The 17,583-nt window shown below is 43.6% G+C and overlaps 1 protein-coding gene across 1 annotated transcript in view; it reads right to left on the bottom strand.

Moving 5' to 3' along the window:
* The window catches only part of JAK1 (Janus kinase 1), a 53,472-nt gene extending 37,088 nt beyond the window's left edge, over positions 1-16,384 (bottom strand). Inside the window, exon 1 of the mRNA XM_088522421.1 lies at positions 16,267-16,384. The gene's annotated coding sequence lies outside the window, so the exon portion shown is untranslated. The remainder of the gene's footprint in view (positions 1-16,266) is intronic.
* Between the last annotated feature and the right edge of the window lie 1,199 nt (positions 16,385-17,583).

Below are 17,583 nucleotides of genomic sequence, written 5' to 3'. Positions count from 1 at the left end.
AGAAAGCCTGGGGTTAGGCTACAACACTCCTTTTTGAAGTTCATTGTATTTTTTTTAAGCTTTTATCCTAAATTATTACTTCTGAATAGCACAGAATACACACTGACGTTCTCATAACTATACATGTTCTTCAAAACATGTGAGTATATATAGAGCTGAAAAAGATATATAGTGCAAATAAAACCCTTTTTAATGAGAGGGAATTGTTTTTAGTGCCTGGATGTTGGGATAAACATACATAGCAATTACCTTTTAGTATCGACCAATCAACACATTTAGAAGTGCAAAGGGGTGGTCTAAAGGGGGTGGCACCAGAGTCTCTCAGTAGATACATGAAAACTAGCCAGAAGTGACTGCAATGCATGGGAAACAGAAGTAAAAAATGACATTTCGAAAAAAAGCATCATGGAGATAAAGCTTGAAACAGGTTTATTTCTCAGTATCTATCAGAAAAGCTGTGAAGTAGAAACTCATTTTGCTCTCCAAAAAGGCAAGTGCGGTTCGACCTCTTCCCTCCATCGAGGGAGCTGCAGCAGTCCAGCCAAACACCACGAGTTCACACTGACCTTTAGGACCTTGTGTCTCAGGTAAATGACTCGTTGAGGAAGAAGCTCTGTGGTCAAAACAGGTTTCCCCATCAGCACAGAGGAGCTTGGCAATACTTGCACATTCCCCTCTCCTTCCACTGCATCGGACTAAAAGCTAACGCCTGCCTTTGAGCTAGACAGTGCAATGCTCCTGTTACTGGCAAGAAATTTAAGATGTCTTTTACCTTACACTAGAACAAAAATGTAGGATTGGTCAGATGAGGTCTCCTAGTCATTCTTTGACTAAAAAGAGATCTAAGGTACCCATAGCTTAGCTAGTCTCTTTAGATCGTAGACTCAAAACCTGGATGAGGCAACTTTCTCACTGCATATACTCCAATTTACTTGCAGTTGATTTTATATTTTCAGATTAGATTGTTTACCTTACTTTAAAAAGGGGGGATAAACTTCAAATATCAGTTGTAAGACAGGTAAAGGAGCTTGTGCTAAATCCCTTCTTTTTCTTTTCTTTTATTTTTTTTAAATCTCCTGAGATAACAGACATCACTAACAATTTAGTATTTAATCACTGGTAGAATTTAAGAAACTTGTTGGGCAGGAATATGTGAATGTCAAGAAACCCATAAATCACTCCTCTGCTGGCACTGACAAGAGACACAGGCATTCATCATGCAGTTACTTGAACTGATAATCTGAATAAAGCAGCATGGTGTTTCAAGGCACCATTCCAGAAGTTACCACAGAATTTTAACCAATCCAAGTTTTAACATGTATTTTCATCAAGTTCTCTGCCTTCTCTATTGATTTCTCTACTACCTGTATTAATTGTGGCTGCTAAAGGCTAGATATGGTGAGCTCGTCACTATCAAGAGAGTTGCTGGTGCAAATCATTTGTAAACTTTGAGCTATTCTCTAGTGATGCTCGACCAAGCAAGCTAAATATTTGCATTTGGTTCATTCAATATGTTGGCTAAACATACATGCTATTTTTAACTGACTGTAAATAGGGGTAAATCTTGCATGTTTACCTTAGAGCTGTGCAAATACTGGTTCAAAAGTGGTAACACACATCAGTGGCTGCAGTGTGCAATTGGGAGCTGTGGAACATTGTTTTTAATTTAAGGGCTTCAGTTTGGGCTTTGGATTTTAGAGCTTGTGTGGCAGATCTCATAATTTTGCTGTCACTGGTGGCTTGGGTAGGGAAGAATGTCTAAAGCTTGCCTTTACATTGATCCATCTGCGCATGGATATGGATGCTGATGAAGACGTGCAATGTACAGACTCTCTCTGTCCAGTCTCAGCCTGGTAGTCCAAATACTTTTCTGCTTGGAAAGTCAAACATCTCTTTCACGTTCCCACTGCAATTTAACCCTTCTTCAAAAATCTGGTAGGCCTGAATCATCTTGTGGGTATTTATGGGGCACGGCTTTCACTTTGCAGAGAGCATTTGCTTGTCCAGTTCCTGCTGCTGCTATGTGGTAACTTGGTCATGTTCCCTTTAACAATAAAAACATCCTCCTATGAGTCCTACTCAATATTTGAAAACTGAGGAAAAAAAAATCTTAGTTATAAATCTTAGTTATATATAATCCACTTCTCAATTTGTAGTTTTGGCCGATCGTCTCCATTTGTTTCTCAGACCAGGTAGAGTTTTATTTGAGACCTTAGAAGCACAGAGCTGCAGACCCTTAGCTGCAGCTACGCTTTCCCTCTCCCTCTCCCAATGCCTCTCTGGCAACAACAGCCTCAGACGTGGGGAAGTTACGCTGCTGGTGGGAGGCAACATCCCCACATCAGCAGTTCTCGCTTTGTGCGGATTGAGGCTTCCCTTTCTAGCTGGAGACGCTCTACGCTTCCTACCGCCGAGGAACCCCAGGATTATTAGGCTGTACATGCAACATGCAGCCAAAAGGTCAGCAACCAAAAGTTCTCTGGACTTCAACAGCTCCGGCAGGCACAGTTTAATAAAGTCAGCCAAGGAGCCTCCAGGACGAAGGGCTGTGACCTCAACTCCCCTCCCCAAGTGCCAAGACGTAGCTGTGCACTGGGAAGCGTTTTCGGATGCGAGGGAAGAACTCAGCTTCCCAGCAGCACGTTGCTCTGCAGAGAGCCCCTCGAGCTGGTGGTTGTGAACTTTCCGCGTAACACCTCGCGAGCGGCGGGGAGAGGCGGCTGCAGACCTGCGTATCAGCAAATCCACAAGCCACACTCTTAGCCTTGGCCCAGCCCCAAATCCTCACTCAGCAGCAGTAAACAGGAAGGCACCGCTGAACTCCATGACACGCACACGCGCCCTGAACGAGCTCCCGCACGGCTCCCCCTGCAAATGCAGCCCGTTTCATCTGCAGAGAAGGGAATAGCATCATCAGCACGCAAAGATGGGAGAACAGACTGCACTTTGCTGGTCAAATGAGGGAAACATGCTGCTGTTCTGCAAAATTACGTAGACTGCAAGCAGGGTTTTGAAACAGAAAAGATGTCACTTCTATATTTACCATAGCAGATTCTTTTGCAAACATTAATTCATATGCCTCATGAAATACACTTCCACCTCTAAATATTACCAAGCACAAACAGCTCCTGCCTCTAGCTACTCACTAGCACTCTGCCTTGCCTCTTCAGCAGGTCACTGCTAGCTGCTGTGGTTCTAGGGTCAATGCCAATTTATCCACATGGACCTGGGCATGAAGATGATGGGAATACTGCACCTCACTTCCTTGTAAAGCTACAGGAAGAACCAGCATCATGCTAAACCCTAAAATATTCAAAGCAGCAGGACCGAAGACTTCACGACACATCAATAACAAGCTGCTGCCATGAAAATGATCTTAAAGACCTTGCAGCATTTTACTTTCCTGTAAAGAGCCCAGTGCAGTAAATGTGAGTAAGCAAATATTAAAAATAGCCCTGCAAGAACACTCCTGTTCGATCACTTTTAGCAGTGACTCACGTATGACTCAGCCCGCGTGGCTCCTGCCATACCTGCTTTCCCAGTGCTCACTAACACCTCTGTCCACACACTTGACACTGCCGCTCCGGACCTCCAACAAAAACAGCCCCGGTCAGCGGTCTTACGTGCTGCAATGCCAATCTCTCTCAAAAAGGTTCTCTCAGACAGTTATCAAGCTTACGAAAGTATTTTCTTACCCTCTCTCCCTCCTCGTTGCAGCCACAGGGAGTTACTGAGTTGCTCTCTAATAAGGTCATTTTCCTTGAAATCTGTATGCTGTGCAGACAAGCTTTCCAAATGCAGTGGCTCTCCGCAGTTATTTACTCAAAGCACCTGATAAAATAGAGAAAATACCTTCCAGAGCAATTAGTCTAATTTGCTGGACTTTACAGAAACCAACAGTCACATACAGGGATTTTCCGAGTAGTTAAGGTCATAACTTCTGTACTTCAACTACACGGTTACGATCAAAACACCAGAGGAGAGTAAAAAAGGCATTATGAAACCTTCATAATAGATGTAAAATTTAACTAAGACTAATCGAGATAACCAAATACTAATTACAATCTGTTTAATACTTTGGATACTGTATAGGTAGCACTATTTGAATCCGCATGCTTTATATACATTAATTCCCCTCACGAACTACTTATATGCTTAAATACATAAGTATATAAACATATAATATTAAGAAAAGGAAAATGCATGAGGAGAACCACTGACTGAAAACTTTTTTAAAAGCTGCTTCGTAATTTAGAGAAATTACAAGTTGGGGAGTGCTGTTATTTGCACTATCGTCTTACAGACTTTATGCATGAGTCACAGTAATTTCTCACGCCGAATAAAGAGCAAATAGGTTAAGTGTTGTGCCCACTTACATTGCTATCAAATAGCATTCGCCTGCTTCCAAAATTAACAGTGATAAAGCCCCAGCTCAAACTGTCAAGTCAGAAAAACAGGAACTGCATGCTAGAATTAGGGCTTTCGTATTTCCCCTTCAGAACTTGATACCAGAAGTAACCATGTTTTGCCTCCAAGGGGTCAGGAGAGCCAAAATCCTCCAAAGGGAGGGATGGGTGAGAGGTGTCAGCTCAAAGTGACGCCTCTGCAGGCAAGATTTGCTGCTGATTTCAAATCAAGAGTGTAACTTCACACACCGCTTAACTCCTTCACACCCTCCTATGAGCAAGAAAACACAGGACAGTGAATGCAGCTCACATGGAAGGGCCACTGGAGAGGCCTTCAGTGAAACCCCACCACAAAACCAGACAAAGAAAGGCAAGTTTAAGGAAATCTGAAACATATAAACTATGGTGTAATTATGTGTTTTACAACTGCAATTCCAAAGCTTAGATTTCAAAACCAGGGCCTAGGGAGAAAAGGAGTTTTCTCAAGCAAACAGCTGGGCATTCCATACTTTGCTGCAGGTCTGTAACCAGACAATGTGCAAACACCACGGTGCAGCTCTTCTGGGGAAGAAAAAAATATATTTAACTGAACTGTATTGTACTTCCTACAAAATGATACTTTGGGGGGAAAATAGTTTTAGAAAGTAAATCCATCCATGAAGATGCGTGTATTTTGGTGAAAAATAAAGGAAAAAAGCACAGTAGATACTCAGTGCACAAGGTGATTCCTAAGTGCACAGCTCTAAGATGGCTACTTCAGCCTTAGCTCCAAATCCTATTAACCGTAACATTACTTCCTTTTTGTGTGCCTAGAAGCAACTCAGAAATTAAACTGTAAATTAATTTTTCAAAGTTTCTTTCAGATGTTATGTAATTGGCTTGTGCCAACATACAAATACTCTGAGTCTTAAACTGGAAACTGATATCTAGCATACCGAATATGCTCCAAAACACATTCCTTACCCTTTACAGGGCACTGTGGCACTTAGGCAAACCAGAATCTTCCCTTCAAACTACTAGCTTACATCATTTTAATTGCCAGAAACCTGATCTCCATGGGAAATAAAAACCAACTCAAAATATGTATTTTAGGTTACAAAGACATGGAAAAGATTCATAATGCTTGACTAGTGTAAGAGTTTAGCTAAAAGATCACCAGAAAATAAGACAACTTACATTTTGTCATCTGTCCTAAGTTTCAAGGGTTTTCCTTTAAAGGGAATGATTTTTTTTTAAATAAACCTATCTGTAACTCCTAGAGTAACTGGGATATCACTCTTCCCTAAGTTTTCTTAAGCAATCCAAGAACTGTCATAAGAGCTAATATCCTGCTTTTTAAACAACTATTTAAAATCTTTTGCGTTATCTTACGCCTAGGAATCTCCCTTCTCCCTTCCAAAATACGTCTTATGCCAACAGTCTGGGGGGAGTTGCAGGAGATCATTTTTGGAAACAGATTTAACAGTTTCTGTTCCAGCAGGATCTTCACCAACATGGAATCAAGACATTAACATGGTGCCAGTCCCACCTTTACATTGTTCCAGGCCTTTTATTGAGCTGACACGTCTTGAGCAGAAAACAGATTCTCAACGTTTGTCAAAGGCTCTCAGACTTTTTTTGTTTTTTGTTTTTTAAGTGAATGATGCCTACAGTTAGGAGATCCTTGAGCTTCTCATTTTCTGTTGTTACCAAGCTACTTGAAAGCTTGTAAACATCCAAGACACCTGACTTCATGGTGTTCAATGTACAATTAATCTCTTAACGTTAATGTCTTGAAATCAACAAAATCTAGTGAAACAACAAAGAAATATTGTTATGAACGAATTCACCTGGAATTATGAGAAGTGCAAAAAGCCCTGTCTACAAGATCACTATGAGCAGAATTCAATTCCTGCACTACGGAGAAGACAGACACGCGAATGTCACCGTTCTGCTACCAGTCGTAACGAGGAAAGCCAAGTAAACTCAGATTCAAGAGGATATTCTGAAAAAACAAACTGCTCTACACTTTTCAGGTTTAATGATAAGAGAAGGCTCAATTTGTAAAGTGTTGAACACATCACAAATACCAGACTGCTTTTTTTCTGCAGGAAATGGAGAACTAATCATTGGGTCCCAAAGTCTCTGAAACCAGGGCAAAGGAGAATGGAAAAGGAATTTCCTGGGTTTTTTTTTTTTTTTTTTTTTTTTAATGTTGCTTCTGCTAGCTGTAATCATATATTTAACCTAGACCCCTAAAGAATATTTGGATGGAAAATTCTTTTCAGACTTGCCTCATATACTTAGTTTTAACTGAAGTTTTAACCGAGAACTATGCAAATCCGAAACCTTTTAAAATCTGTTTTTTTCTTTCTGTTTTTTTTTTTTTAAACATGATAACAGGAGAGCAAACAGATGTGGTGAGGGGAACAGATAAGGATACCATTTGTCATTAACGGATATTCCAGTAACAAGCCATTCCTTACTAGTTACTATCATTTGTTTACTTGGTTTTTAGATGACTCAATATTTTTTAGTCTGGCAAAAATTCCAATTACAGAATTTTGTTCTGAAAGAAATTTGTTTTTATTCATAAATTAAAGACACAAAGTGACAGTTCCATTAAATCACAATTTCTGTGTCAGAACTATTTGACGTACAAGGTAAAATTATTATTTTCTTAAGCATAATGATCCACAGCATTATCAAAAAAGTTACAAAAACTACATTTTGTGGGTTTTGTTACGCAAGTCCAGTGCCTTTGACTCAGAATGACATCATAACTATAAAAGCATTAATACTCAAAATAAAAGGAGAATAGAGTAAAACTACTTAGAAATTAACTGTATTGAGCTTATCTTCCTCCCCTCCCCAAATTACTCTTACTCACACTTGAAAAAAAAAAAAAAAGTGGGTTTTCTCCTCAGGACACAGCTGCTGAAAATGAACAGGATCAAACACATATAAGACAACCAAGAGATACCTCAGCTATGGAACTCTAGATGCAAAATCAAGACCGAATGCCACAACAGCATTTCTAAACCGTCAGTTTGTTGTATTGAATAAAGAAAAGCCAACACAGTAGGTTTCTTCATAAAAAGCCATTACTCGACTTAACAGGTGGGATTTCCAATAAGGTATCTTCACGTCTCACCCCTTTAAAGGACATTTTCTAGCTCCTCCATAGTCTGGGCGAGACTAGGACAAGCAGGGAAGGGAACGTGCTCCACTCCAGCGAGCTCCTGCCGTTCCTGCAGGACGGTGCTTGCTCCTGCACAGACGTGTGCCGCTTTATCAAGCTGCTCTCAGGAAAAGTCTGGCCTTGACGCCCTGAAAAGCAGTCTCTATTAACACCAATCTTTGGCTTAAGCCTTTGTTTTGGGCTCAAGAAATTAAGCGCAAGTATCTGTGGGCTGCGCCTTCCGAGGTGCAAATACGCCCTGCGAGCTGCTCCACCAAAACCATGCAGCAGATTGCAGAACACCACTGTTTTGGGGGGTTGTTTGGTTTTTACAAGATCAGAAGTATAATGCACATCTTTGTGCCTGTTAGGCAAACTATTTTTTTTCTCTCTCTCTTTCTGCGACCAAGTCATGATGGGTTTTAAAAAAGACCCTTCAAATATTCCAGAAAAGCTGACCTCCACTTTTGCTACTGCTTTTAAGAAACTCCTAACTGACATCTAAGGAAAAAAAGACTTCTTTTTAAAGCAAAATTCATTTATTAAAGTGGTAAAATGACAAGTTTGCAATGCAAACTGTCTCAAATAGAAGAAACAGGCCACGGCCATGAGCAGATATGTTACACAGGCAGCAGAGCCCATTGAAGATGCCACTGGTTACTTACTGGTGGTTGGCAGCCTGCAGCTTGCTGGCATAAAAAAAAGGAAGCATTTATGGTTCAGCTGCAGAGAGGGCAGTAGCTTCCAGCAGGAGGGGAGCAGTGAACACCTGGGGGACGGTAACATCTGAAGCAGTTTCTAAAGCAATCATGTACGTATATGTATATGCAAATAGTCTGCAAATTGTGGAACTCGCAGTTTAAGCTGCTTTAAAGATGCAGGTTGAAATGCATGTTAAGTTTTTAGCTGGGGCTGTGCAGAAGAGTTTTAGTTCTAACAAAAAGTCCTTACGAGTTTGAGTGAAATTTTCAGAAGGAGATAGTGGCTCCAGCTCAGATGTATTTTAAAGGCTGTACTCACCACAAAGTCTGGTACCAGTGAATTTCTTAAGGTACTTAATTTTTCAGCCTTATTGATGTGCACTGATTTGTCTATGCTGAACTGACCTTGGAAATCTATCACTAAAATATCAATATTTGGAATTAACAGTATATATGCATATAAAGAGGCACAGCTAGTCAGCTAGTTAAAAAAGTAACTGCTAGTTAAATTTCATTAACCACATAAGTAACAAAGACATAGCGGACTAAGTCCTAAATAGCTTCATTAGAGAAAGCTCAAAAGAACCACAAAAAACAAAATGAGAGAGCCAACATAACATAGGCGAAGCTGAAGTGTTATCTGGATTTGCCTAAGAAGCCAGAGTCTAATCATAGACTTATGGGCTGGCAGGGCCTTCCCTTGTCATACAAAATTAATTCTCCCCATATACAGACCAAGAGGATGTCTCTATATAAGTGCTTCTCTGCACACTCAATGACGCATAAAACCCTAGTGTTAGTAAATACTGTGATGCAAGTGAATTTTAGACTGGATCATTTGACATATGCGAGGCAATAAGAAGTTGAACTCCTTCCACTTCAAAGCATACTAGTATTTCTTAAGCAGGTTTTTCACAACACCAAGCACTTGAGCTAGCATATCCCTGTGGAAAGCATGGGAGGGAGTTGAGGAGAAGGCTAAGCCGGAGCAGGTAACCATCAGGGTGCTCATTGCACAACTGCAGGAGGTGACAGGCTGCAACAAGAGCACGCAAAGCAACGCTGCTACGCGGTGCAGCACGACACCCCTGCAGCGCCGCGCTTCCCTGCTCCTGCCTAAGCCACACCAGGGGCCGGGGACACAGCTGGCTCTGCTGCCTCTTGATTCAACAGCTAACTTGCAGGAGCGCAGCACAGTAAAACCCTGGAGGCACCAAACACCTCGTTTTTACTGCAAGGTGAATTTTAAATGAACACTGCAGGACAAAGAGTTAATCTGTACAAAGCTAATGCAGCCGGCATCTTTTGCCAGGTTTTAGGTATTCTGAGCTGTGTTCATATTCACTGGATTTAAGAGGTGTGGTTTTTCTTTTTGTTTCTACAGTGAATTCAAATCCACTCTCTCCTGTATTACGTATGCCACACATGGCCATAAATTACTACCAAAATAAGTACTGATATATATGTGGTTGGTGGCAAGAGTCGTTTCAAATCCACTGATTGACACGCTTACACCAGTGACTGGCATGCTATGTACAGACTTACTTTGTGTCACCGAGGAAGAGAGCTTCCCTCACCTTCATGAAGGCAAATATACAATAGTACCAAAAAGACCAGAAATTCCTGTCAATAGACAGATATGACTTTACCAAAAACAGTATCAGGCAGACTCACTTTTCTCATCTACAAGCATTTCACAGAAACTTTGACTCTCCCCTGCCTTTCAGAGACCGAGTTATTAAGAGACTTTCTGAAAACCCATACATAGCAGTCAAATAAAATACAATTAAGCTATTCTCTGCGGGGGCCACTGCACATGTTTCCAAGAGAAAAACCCTTCGTTATGAAGCCATGATGTCACACCAGTATTTCAGAAGAATAGGGAGCCCAAAACAGCCTGCAGACCACTCTAATGGCCCTCAGTAAAAGAAGTGTTGGAAGAGAACAGGTTTGGGAATAGCAACTATTACTTTGCTAATAAGTTGAATGCATCTGTCTTGCTTCAGCTTAAATCCTTGAGGTAGGGAATGCCATGAACTGTGAGGGAAACAAAAGATTAGCTCTTGGATTAACAGGGTTACAGCTACTTGCAATCGCCACTAAAAAAAAACTACAGGAACAGAAAGGGAGAGGTCGAGAGGGCTTCATCCTCCAGGCGCTATCAAGTATCCATGTGTTGTTCTGGTGTGCGTACTCTAAAAGCATCCAAACACTGAAAGATCACAAAGTGGGGAGGAAAAAAAAAGAAAAAAGACTGCAGCAAGATGAGCTCATCCAAAAGCTTGATTTGTAACTTTAATGTAAGCACTTGATTTGTAACTTTAATGTAAGCACTTTCAGGGGAAAGAGGTTGCACATACTAAATGGATTTTTAGTGAAGAAATAAGAAATAGAGGGCAGAAGATGAAAGCATTCAAATAAAAATAAAGAGTTTAATAACAATGCAACACAAAACAATTTTAAAAAAAAGGAGAACAGCATTTGTCAACGTTTGTCCTTTGTTTTCAAGCAAGATCAGATAATTCTTTATATAAAAGAGTGCTTTATGGTACAGGTTACAGAGCTATAAAGAGGGACAGCTCAGTCATACAGGTCAGACTAGCTATTTTAACTGGCTGGTTCCTCTTGAACTTTTAAACTCTCTAAATACATAGGCTATGACAATTTTCAAAGTTAACAGTAGTGTCTTTTGCTGTACTTTGAGGAAAATCGAAATAAAGAAGCATGCAGGAAGTGAAAGGTTATTTCTTGGGCACTGTAAGTAAACACGAAAAAACTGGAGCTTACATGAAAACTGTAAAATGCTGGCCTCAAGTTGCTGCTGACAGAAATCTATGAACCAAGAGTGACCATCTATACCTCCCATGCATACTACCAAGTTATGATGTGACACAGAGTGATTGAAATACGCCAGGTTTCTTTACAAAGGCACCCACAGATGTGCTAAGGATGAACGGTGACCCATGCAAAACAGCAGATTAAAATATGAAAGGAGGAGCCTAACACAACACTTGTGCTAGGAGGTATCTCCTACCTTTAAACAACCCAACAAAAAACACTAACGTCCTACAGACTCATGCAACTTCATTAAAAAGCAAAAACCTGTTTTGAATTTGTCGTTAAACTCCAGTAAATTGCAGAGCAGTGCAAAGACAGAGAGGTCCTTGCGGATGGCAAGGAACAGGAAGTTATTTAGACTTCACAAGTGCCAAGATTTTAAAGTTTGTTTTGTTTAATGTATTGCTTTCTACAAATAGTGTCTCAAAATGAGTATAAAAGCTGGTGTGCCAAATTCATTTCCTGCAAAAATGCATCCAAATACAAACAATTTCTCATACCTGTTCCCTCTCATTCCTCCCCTTTCCAAGTCACTGATCCAGTACAATCTGTTTTATTTTCCTTATCTAGGGAAAAAAAAAATGACTTGCATTTTTTCCTCCCTTCTGAGCAGCTTTCAGATCTGGTTTACCCTGGCATTCCTGCTACCCCAAAGACAAACCACCAAGAAGGGGGGAGGAGGGAAGAGAGATGGCAAAGTTACACAGACTTCAAACAAATACTGTATCAAAAAGTGGTCACTTTGATTTACAAATTAACTCCAATCACAGAATAAAGAGCAACACTACCAATGATCCAAGTCTCTGCAGAAGCCCGTGAAGCCAATAGCTCTGGTATTTCAAAGGCTGAGGTTTTCAGACCATTTATCTTACTCTACAAGCACCAACATAAACAAAAAGCTTCCAAGAGGAGAGAGCTGCTGCCATCCCTTCATTCCACCAACTAGAAAAAGAGAAGTAGTGTGAGACTAGCAAAAGCAGAAGGTTCTCTCTCATTTGCAATCGTGACCACTGGCATAGAGATCCACAAGAAGTCAGCAAGCCGTTTCCACCGGTGGAAAACGCAGATGTCTGCAGCACCCGCTCTCTATTTACAACCAGAGAACATTCAGTATTTTCACCCGCGAGCAGCTGTGTTTGCCCTGCCACTTGGGAGTTATTCAGTGAAGGCAGTTACTGCCCAACAGCAACTTTTCCCTGTACACAACATCAAGAGTCAATATTACCTCAGTCTCAACTTCCAGCCAGCAAAAAGTGGTTTAAAGGATCTAATTGGAACTGGAAGATCAACAGGCTTGTTTTGAGAAAATATGAACCAGATTGAAGGGTAATTATTAAGACTACCGCCAATTAATTTAAATATTTCAATGCCCTGTTATGTTCCAAGGAGCCACCTGATGGGTGATCCAGACTGCTCCATCCTAGAATAGCTGGAAGTGACAGGAGACGAAGCTTGTAAGGAGCAGTTTAAACAGCTCGTACCCATCTCAGATCCATACTGTAAAGAAGGAGCTTGCACATTCCTCAATAGGAATTGCCTATTCCTGCCTTGGTAGGCAAACAGGTGCATAAAGAGCAGTTATCACTTGGATTTTGTGCTCAAAGGAAGTTAACTCATCTCAGGATTGGAGGGGGGAGTGGAATTATACATTTCTGGGAAGAAAATGCACAGTGCACATACAGGCAACTTAAGTCCTGACTCAAGGTGAACATCACAAGATTCAAAAGCACGGAAAGGCCTTTTTGGTGCAGCATTAAGCACTGGTTTTATTCAGTTTATCAGCAAACCCAACTTTAGTTAACAGATCAGGTGAAAGGAGCGAAACACCAGTACTTCACAGTGCAAAGCTACAAAATACAAGTGTTTACTATGGTGGGGTGTCCCTAAACCAGTCACTGTGCAGAGCTTCTTCCTTTCTAGCAAGCAATTTGGGCTACTTTGGAAGCCCAGAAACTAGATCAGAAATCAACCAGGTGTTTCAGGAACACTGAACCACTCTCTCTAGTGCCAAAAATTTGCCTATTCTTTGGTAGCTAATAGTGCACTTCCTTAGAACATGAACTCTAACTTTAGGTAGGTTCCTCCACTAACTTAAACTCCAGTTTGATTACTCAAACTTCTAGTTCTTTCCATTTTATCCTATTCTTAAACATTTTCATATTCTGCAAGAAAAAGAAAAAAGGCAGAGCAGTTTTAGGTGGCAGCTATTCTGAAGTACTAAGCACAAATGAACATGTTCACACAACAGGCAGAGAACCCTATGTCAGAGGGCAGTAAATAGGCAAGGTAAGAGACAGAGGCTACACTTTTCCAAGTAGGAGCTGTTCTTCCAGTTTCCTGCAGCTGTTTTTTCTGTCAGTTAGATATCTTAAATCACCTCAGGGGAAAATTTTAATTTTAGTATTAAGCCAACAGAACTGTTTGAAGTTTCGTATGTCTTTGAGCTATCCTGACCATCAACGGGAAAAATGTCATGACCTGTTCCTTAAAAATCCACCTGTTATGAAAAGGCCAGAACTTCAAAAACCACCAACTCACACTTCCTCACTTGCCCCTCTCCAATTTCAACCAAGAGAAGTTTCACTCAGGTTGCCCAAGAGAACCACCACCAACTTCATCCCCAATACCCTAGTACTTCTTTAGTACTATTTTTGTTCTTTGGACAGACCAGGTAAATGAGGAAAAATGCAGGACGCTGGGTGGCATGCCCAAAGTGTTGGCCAAAACCGAAAAGTAAGCGAGTGAAATAATCTTCCTCTACTCTCTCCCTTCATGTATGGCAGCAACATTTTAACATGAAATTAAAGTTACAATACAGCTGCCAGACACCCCAAATGTTCTTCTGATCCTGCACTTAACCTTCTTGGCGAGGCTCAAACACGTCTGTTTCATCCAACCAGTCCTTGAAAAAGCCTCTTTGAAAAAAGCAGGCTCTAAGTATGAACTGCCTGAGGCACGCACTCAATACTAAAAGCAAATTTCTATCGACTGGACGAGAGTTTGCTATTATCAATACCTGAAATCTAATTGCACCCTAAGTACTTTAGAGATTCGGAGCAATTGAGTGTGGTTACAGGAACATTGTCTCATCTTCAAGAAACTGCAAACAGTTGGACAGGCTACAAAATAAAGAGTTGAGCGCTGCCCATTTGTCATTTGGGAGAGTAACATTATTTTGTAATTTTAACTACTGGTGAACATGAGACAGGAAACAAGACCAAACTCAGTCTAAGGTTTGGTCTGGTTCAAGGGTTCTTTTAATGACCATCTACAGCTCTAAATACTAATCAGTCTTAAGGGTTTGTTACACGTAAGAGTTTTAAGTTTTCAGAATAATCCAAACACCTTCCTCTCTGTGTAAATACACCAAGCAGTTCTTTCTTGTGCAATCCAAGCCCAACACAGTGTTCAAATTCAGGAGTTCTCTATTTGGCTTTGAGCTGTATTTTGAACTTTTCTTGCTTGTAACAAATCAGGCAGCAGCAAGATGCCAAGAAACATGAAATCTGTTCTGATGGAGGGGAAAAATAAAGTGTTTCATCTCTTAAGTCAGGGAAGGATGGGGAAGTACGTGACGGGAAAGACGTGAGCAGGCATCACCGTCAGGATCCTGCCTAAGAAAAACGAGGATTTTCCCGTTGCGAGCAAGAGAGGGAAGTTTATTTCTGTGCGTTCAGGCTTTTATTTGCAAGACTAAGTATTCCAGAAGTACCAGTCTAAAGCTACCAAATGACTATCACAACCCTGACTTACTTCACCTCTGAAGACAAAAGAGTTAAAGTAATTTTAAATTGTGGACTCTACCTACAAAAAACTGAGTTACGAAGGTATGTTGATCTCCTTCCAGTGACCCAGTTAAGCTGTATTTTTGCGTTTAACTTGGTAATTTCCAAAGCTTTTTTTACTAGACATTCTCCACAGATTTTTCTTCCTGCTATTTTCTGATAACTCCCTGAGCAGATACATGAATTTGTGCATATAAAAGAATGCACAGTGAACTGTTCTGTATTTTCAGAATTTACTTCTCAGAAGAGGCTAGCTCAAAATTAAATCTGAAAGACTTCCAAAAGTTAACAGAGTTAATTTGTTCCTGTTCTGTGTTTATATGCTTCAGCAAATTTAAGACACATGCTCTGGCTACCCACAGATTCTACACCTCGCACTTCCCAAAGGGCAAACGCTTGCAGATTTGCTCTGTAAAGTACAGTAAATTCTCTGTTCCACGGCCCTCTGGGTCAATTTGCACTACAAACCGAGGTCTGTAAGGGCAACGGAATCGTTATTAATATATTTATAGAGGTGTTTCTAACATCTGGCCTGCGTAATTTTTCACGCTGCAAAAACACGAGGAGCCTGATCCGATCGGGCGCTCTCTAGGGCTCAGCGGCACCTTCGCGATCTGCTTTGCGTCTGCGGCACCTGCCACACGACGCCGCCCTGCTCGCGGCGAGTCCAAGGTGCAACTTCCTGGACGCTTTAAAAACAAGTCCCCGAAGGAAACGCCAACCACCCGCGTACAGGGGCAAGCAGAACCCAAAGCCGACATCTCCCCGCACGGCGAGGCCCACGTCCCCCGGACCCTCGCGGTGCCCCGGCTCCCCTGCCTTGGCCTACGCGCTCCACGGGCGGCCGGGCTGACGCGTTTCACCTCCTGGTTTCCCGGTTCTCCTCACACACCAGCCTCCTACGCGTATTTTGAAAGCCTTAACCCGTGAGGGTTGTCCAAGCAGTACGGCTCTGCTCGCTTCCCCCTAAAGAGTACGGTTTTTGTTTTGTTTTGTTTTAATATACCGCCTAAGGCGTTTAGAGAAGGCAGGAAAGCAGGCACGGCCCCGCCGCTTGTCTTTTGAGCCGATTTACACCACGGAAGAGGCAGCCGGCGCGACGGCCGTCAGGGCCGCTGGGGAGCGGGGCACCAACACGGGCTCCGGAATCAAAACCAAGCCCCCAAACGCGTCGCTGTCCCCGGCCGAGAGCAAACGGGAAGGCGGATCCCCTGCGCCCTTCCCGGGCGCGGGGAAGCTGCGGCCCGGCCGCCCCCATCCCCGGCGGGGAGAAGCCGGGCGCCATAGCCCGCCCCGCCGCGCGGCGCCGCGGGGGAAGCCCGCGCCGGCCATGTCGCAGGGATCCCCACCCCGTGCCGCCCCCGGCCCGGCTCCACTCACCGCTGCCGTGTGTCGAGGCGGGCTCAGCCGCTGCCCCGCATGGCCGCGGGGCGGGAGGGCGGCGGGATCGGCGGTGGCGGCGGCTGCAGCAACGCGGCGGCCCCGGCTCTGCGGCGGCGGCGCCCGGCAGCGGAGCATGCGCGGGGCGGCGCCTCGGTGCCGCCCGCCCTCCGCGGCGGGGCCGCCTCGCGGGGCCGGGGGGGAAGAAGCGGCGCCCGCGTGCGGTTTTGGGGGGGTGGGTTAATGGCGGCGGGGGCCAAGGGGGGAGCCGCCATTTCGTGTCTGTCGCGGGAAGGGCTTGCTCCTTCCCGCCCTGAGGAGAGGGCGGCTCAAGGGGGCAAATGGCGATGGGGGGACGAGGGGAGGGGGTCGCTCCTTTCCTCCCTGAGGGGAGGGCGCTGCGGGGGGTTCATGGCGGCAGGGGCCGCCCTGAGGGGACTAACGGCGGCGGGGGTAGGGGGAGCCGCCATTTTGTGCTTGTGGCAAGCGGCGGTCGCCCCTTCCTGCCCTGAGGGGAGGGCGCCCCGGGGGTTAATGGCGGCGGGGCCGGGGGAGTCACCCTCTGTCACCCCACAAAGGCGAGGAGCATTTTCAGAGCCGCCTCTTGGTCTTAGTGGCCTCCCGTGCTGAAGAGGCAGCTGTGGGCCTCACACAGGTGTTCTGCCTGGCTACACGGAGCCCTCATGCTGGCGGGTTCCTGGAAGCCGCCTTTGGTGAAACACAGTTAGAAAGGAGACAGATGCAGCCACGTTCTTGCAGCAGTTCCCAAATCCTGCGTGAGGGGCTGAGGGAGCAGGGCCTGTGCCACCTGGAGAAGAGATGGCTCCAGCAGGGCTGGCACGGAGGGAAATAGGCATGGGTGGAGACAGGATGTATCCCGGGAAATCCTGGATCAGAGGAGAGTCAAGCTGTTGCTGTCAGACCCAGCATAGGCCTGGCAAGGTGCAGGGAGCAAGTGGACAAGCCAGAGGTGGGCCCAGGACGCTTGTGCAGACGCTGTTACAGATTCTGTTAAACCATTTTTATCTGAAACTGTTAAACACCCTGGGCTTTTTTTTCCTTGTCAATCCCCACAGAAATCCATTCCAGAGCAGAGCTTGCTGGAGCATTTTTCTTCTGTGCCGCTTGTGGGAACTTGGCAGCTGAAAGCAGTTCAGCCTCCTACATAAAATGGAGAGCAAGGCGGGCGTTGCAATCCTGTGCAAGCTCTGCTTTTTCCAAGTTGAAAAAATCAGATGGGGTGGGTATATTTGCATCATCTTTAAAAAAGCACATGGCCCTAGCTCTAAACTCACGCAGACACGCAAGACGAA

This window comes from Tinamus guttatus, unplaced genomic scaffold (assembly GCF_059628265.1).
Source record: "Tinamus guttatus ecotype Peru unplaced genomic scaffold, ASM5962826v1 Tinamus_guttatus_pri_ptg000153l, whole genome shotgun sequence".
NCBI lineage: Eukaryota > Metazoa > Chordata > Aves > Tinamiformes > Tinamidae > Tinamus > Tinamus guttatus.
Note: the sequence above shows the minus strand (reverse complement) of the source record. Positions and strands in the feature narration are given on the sequence as shown.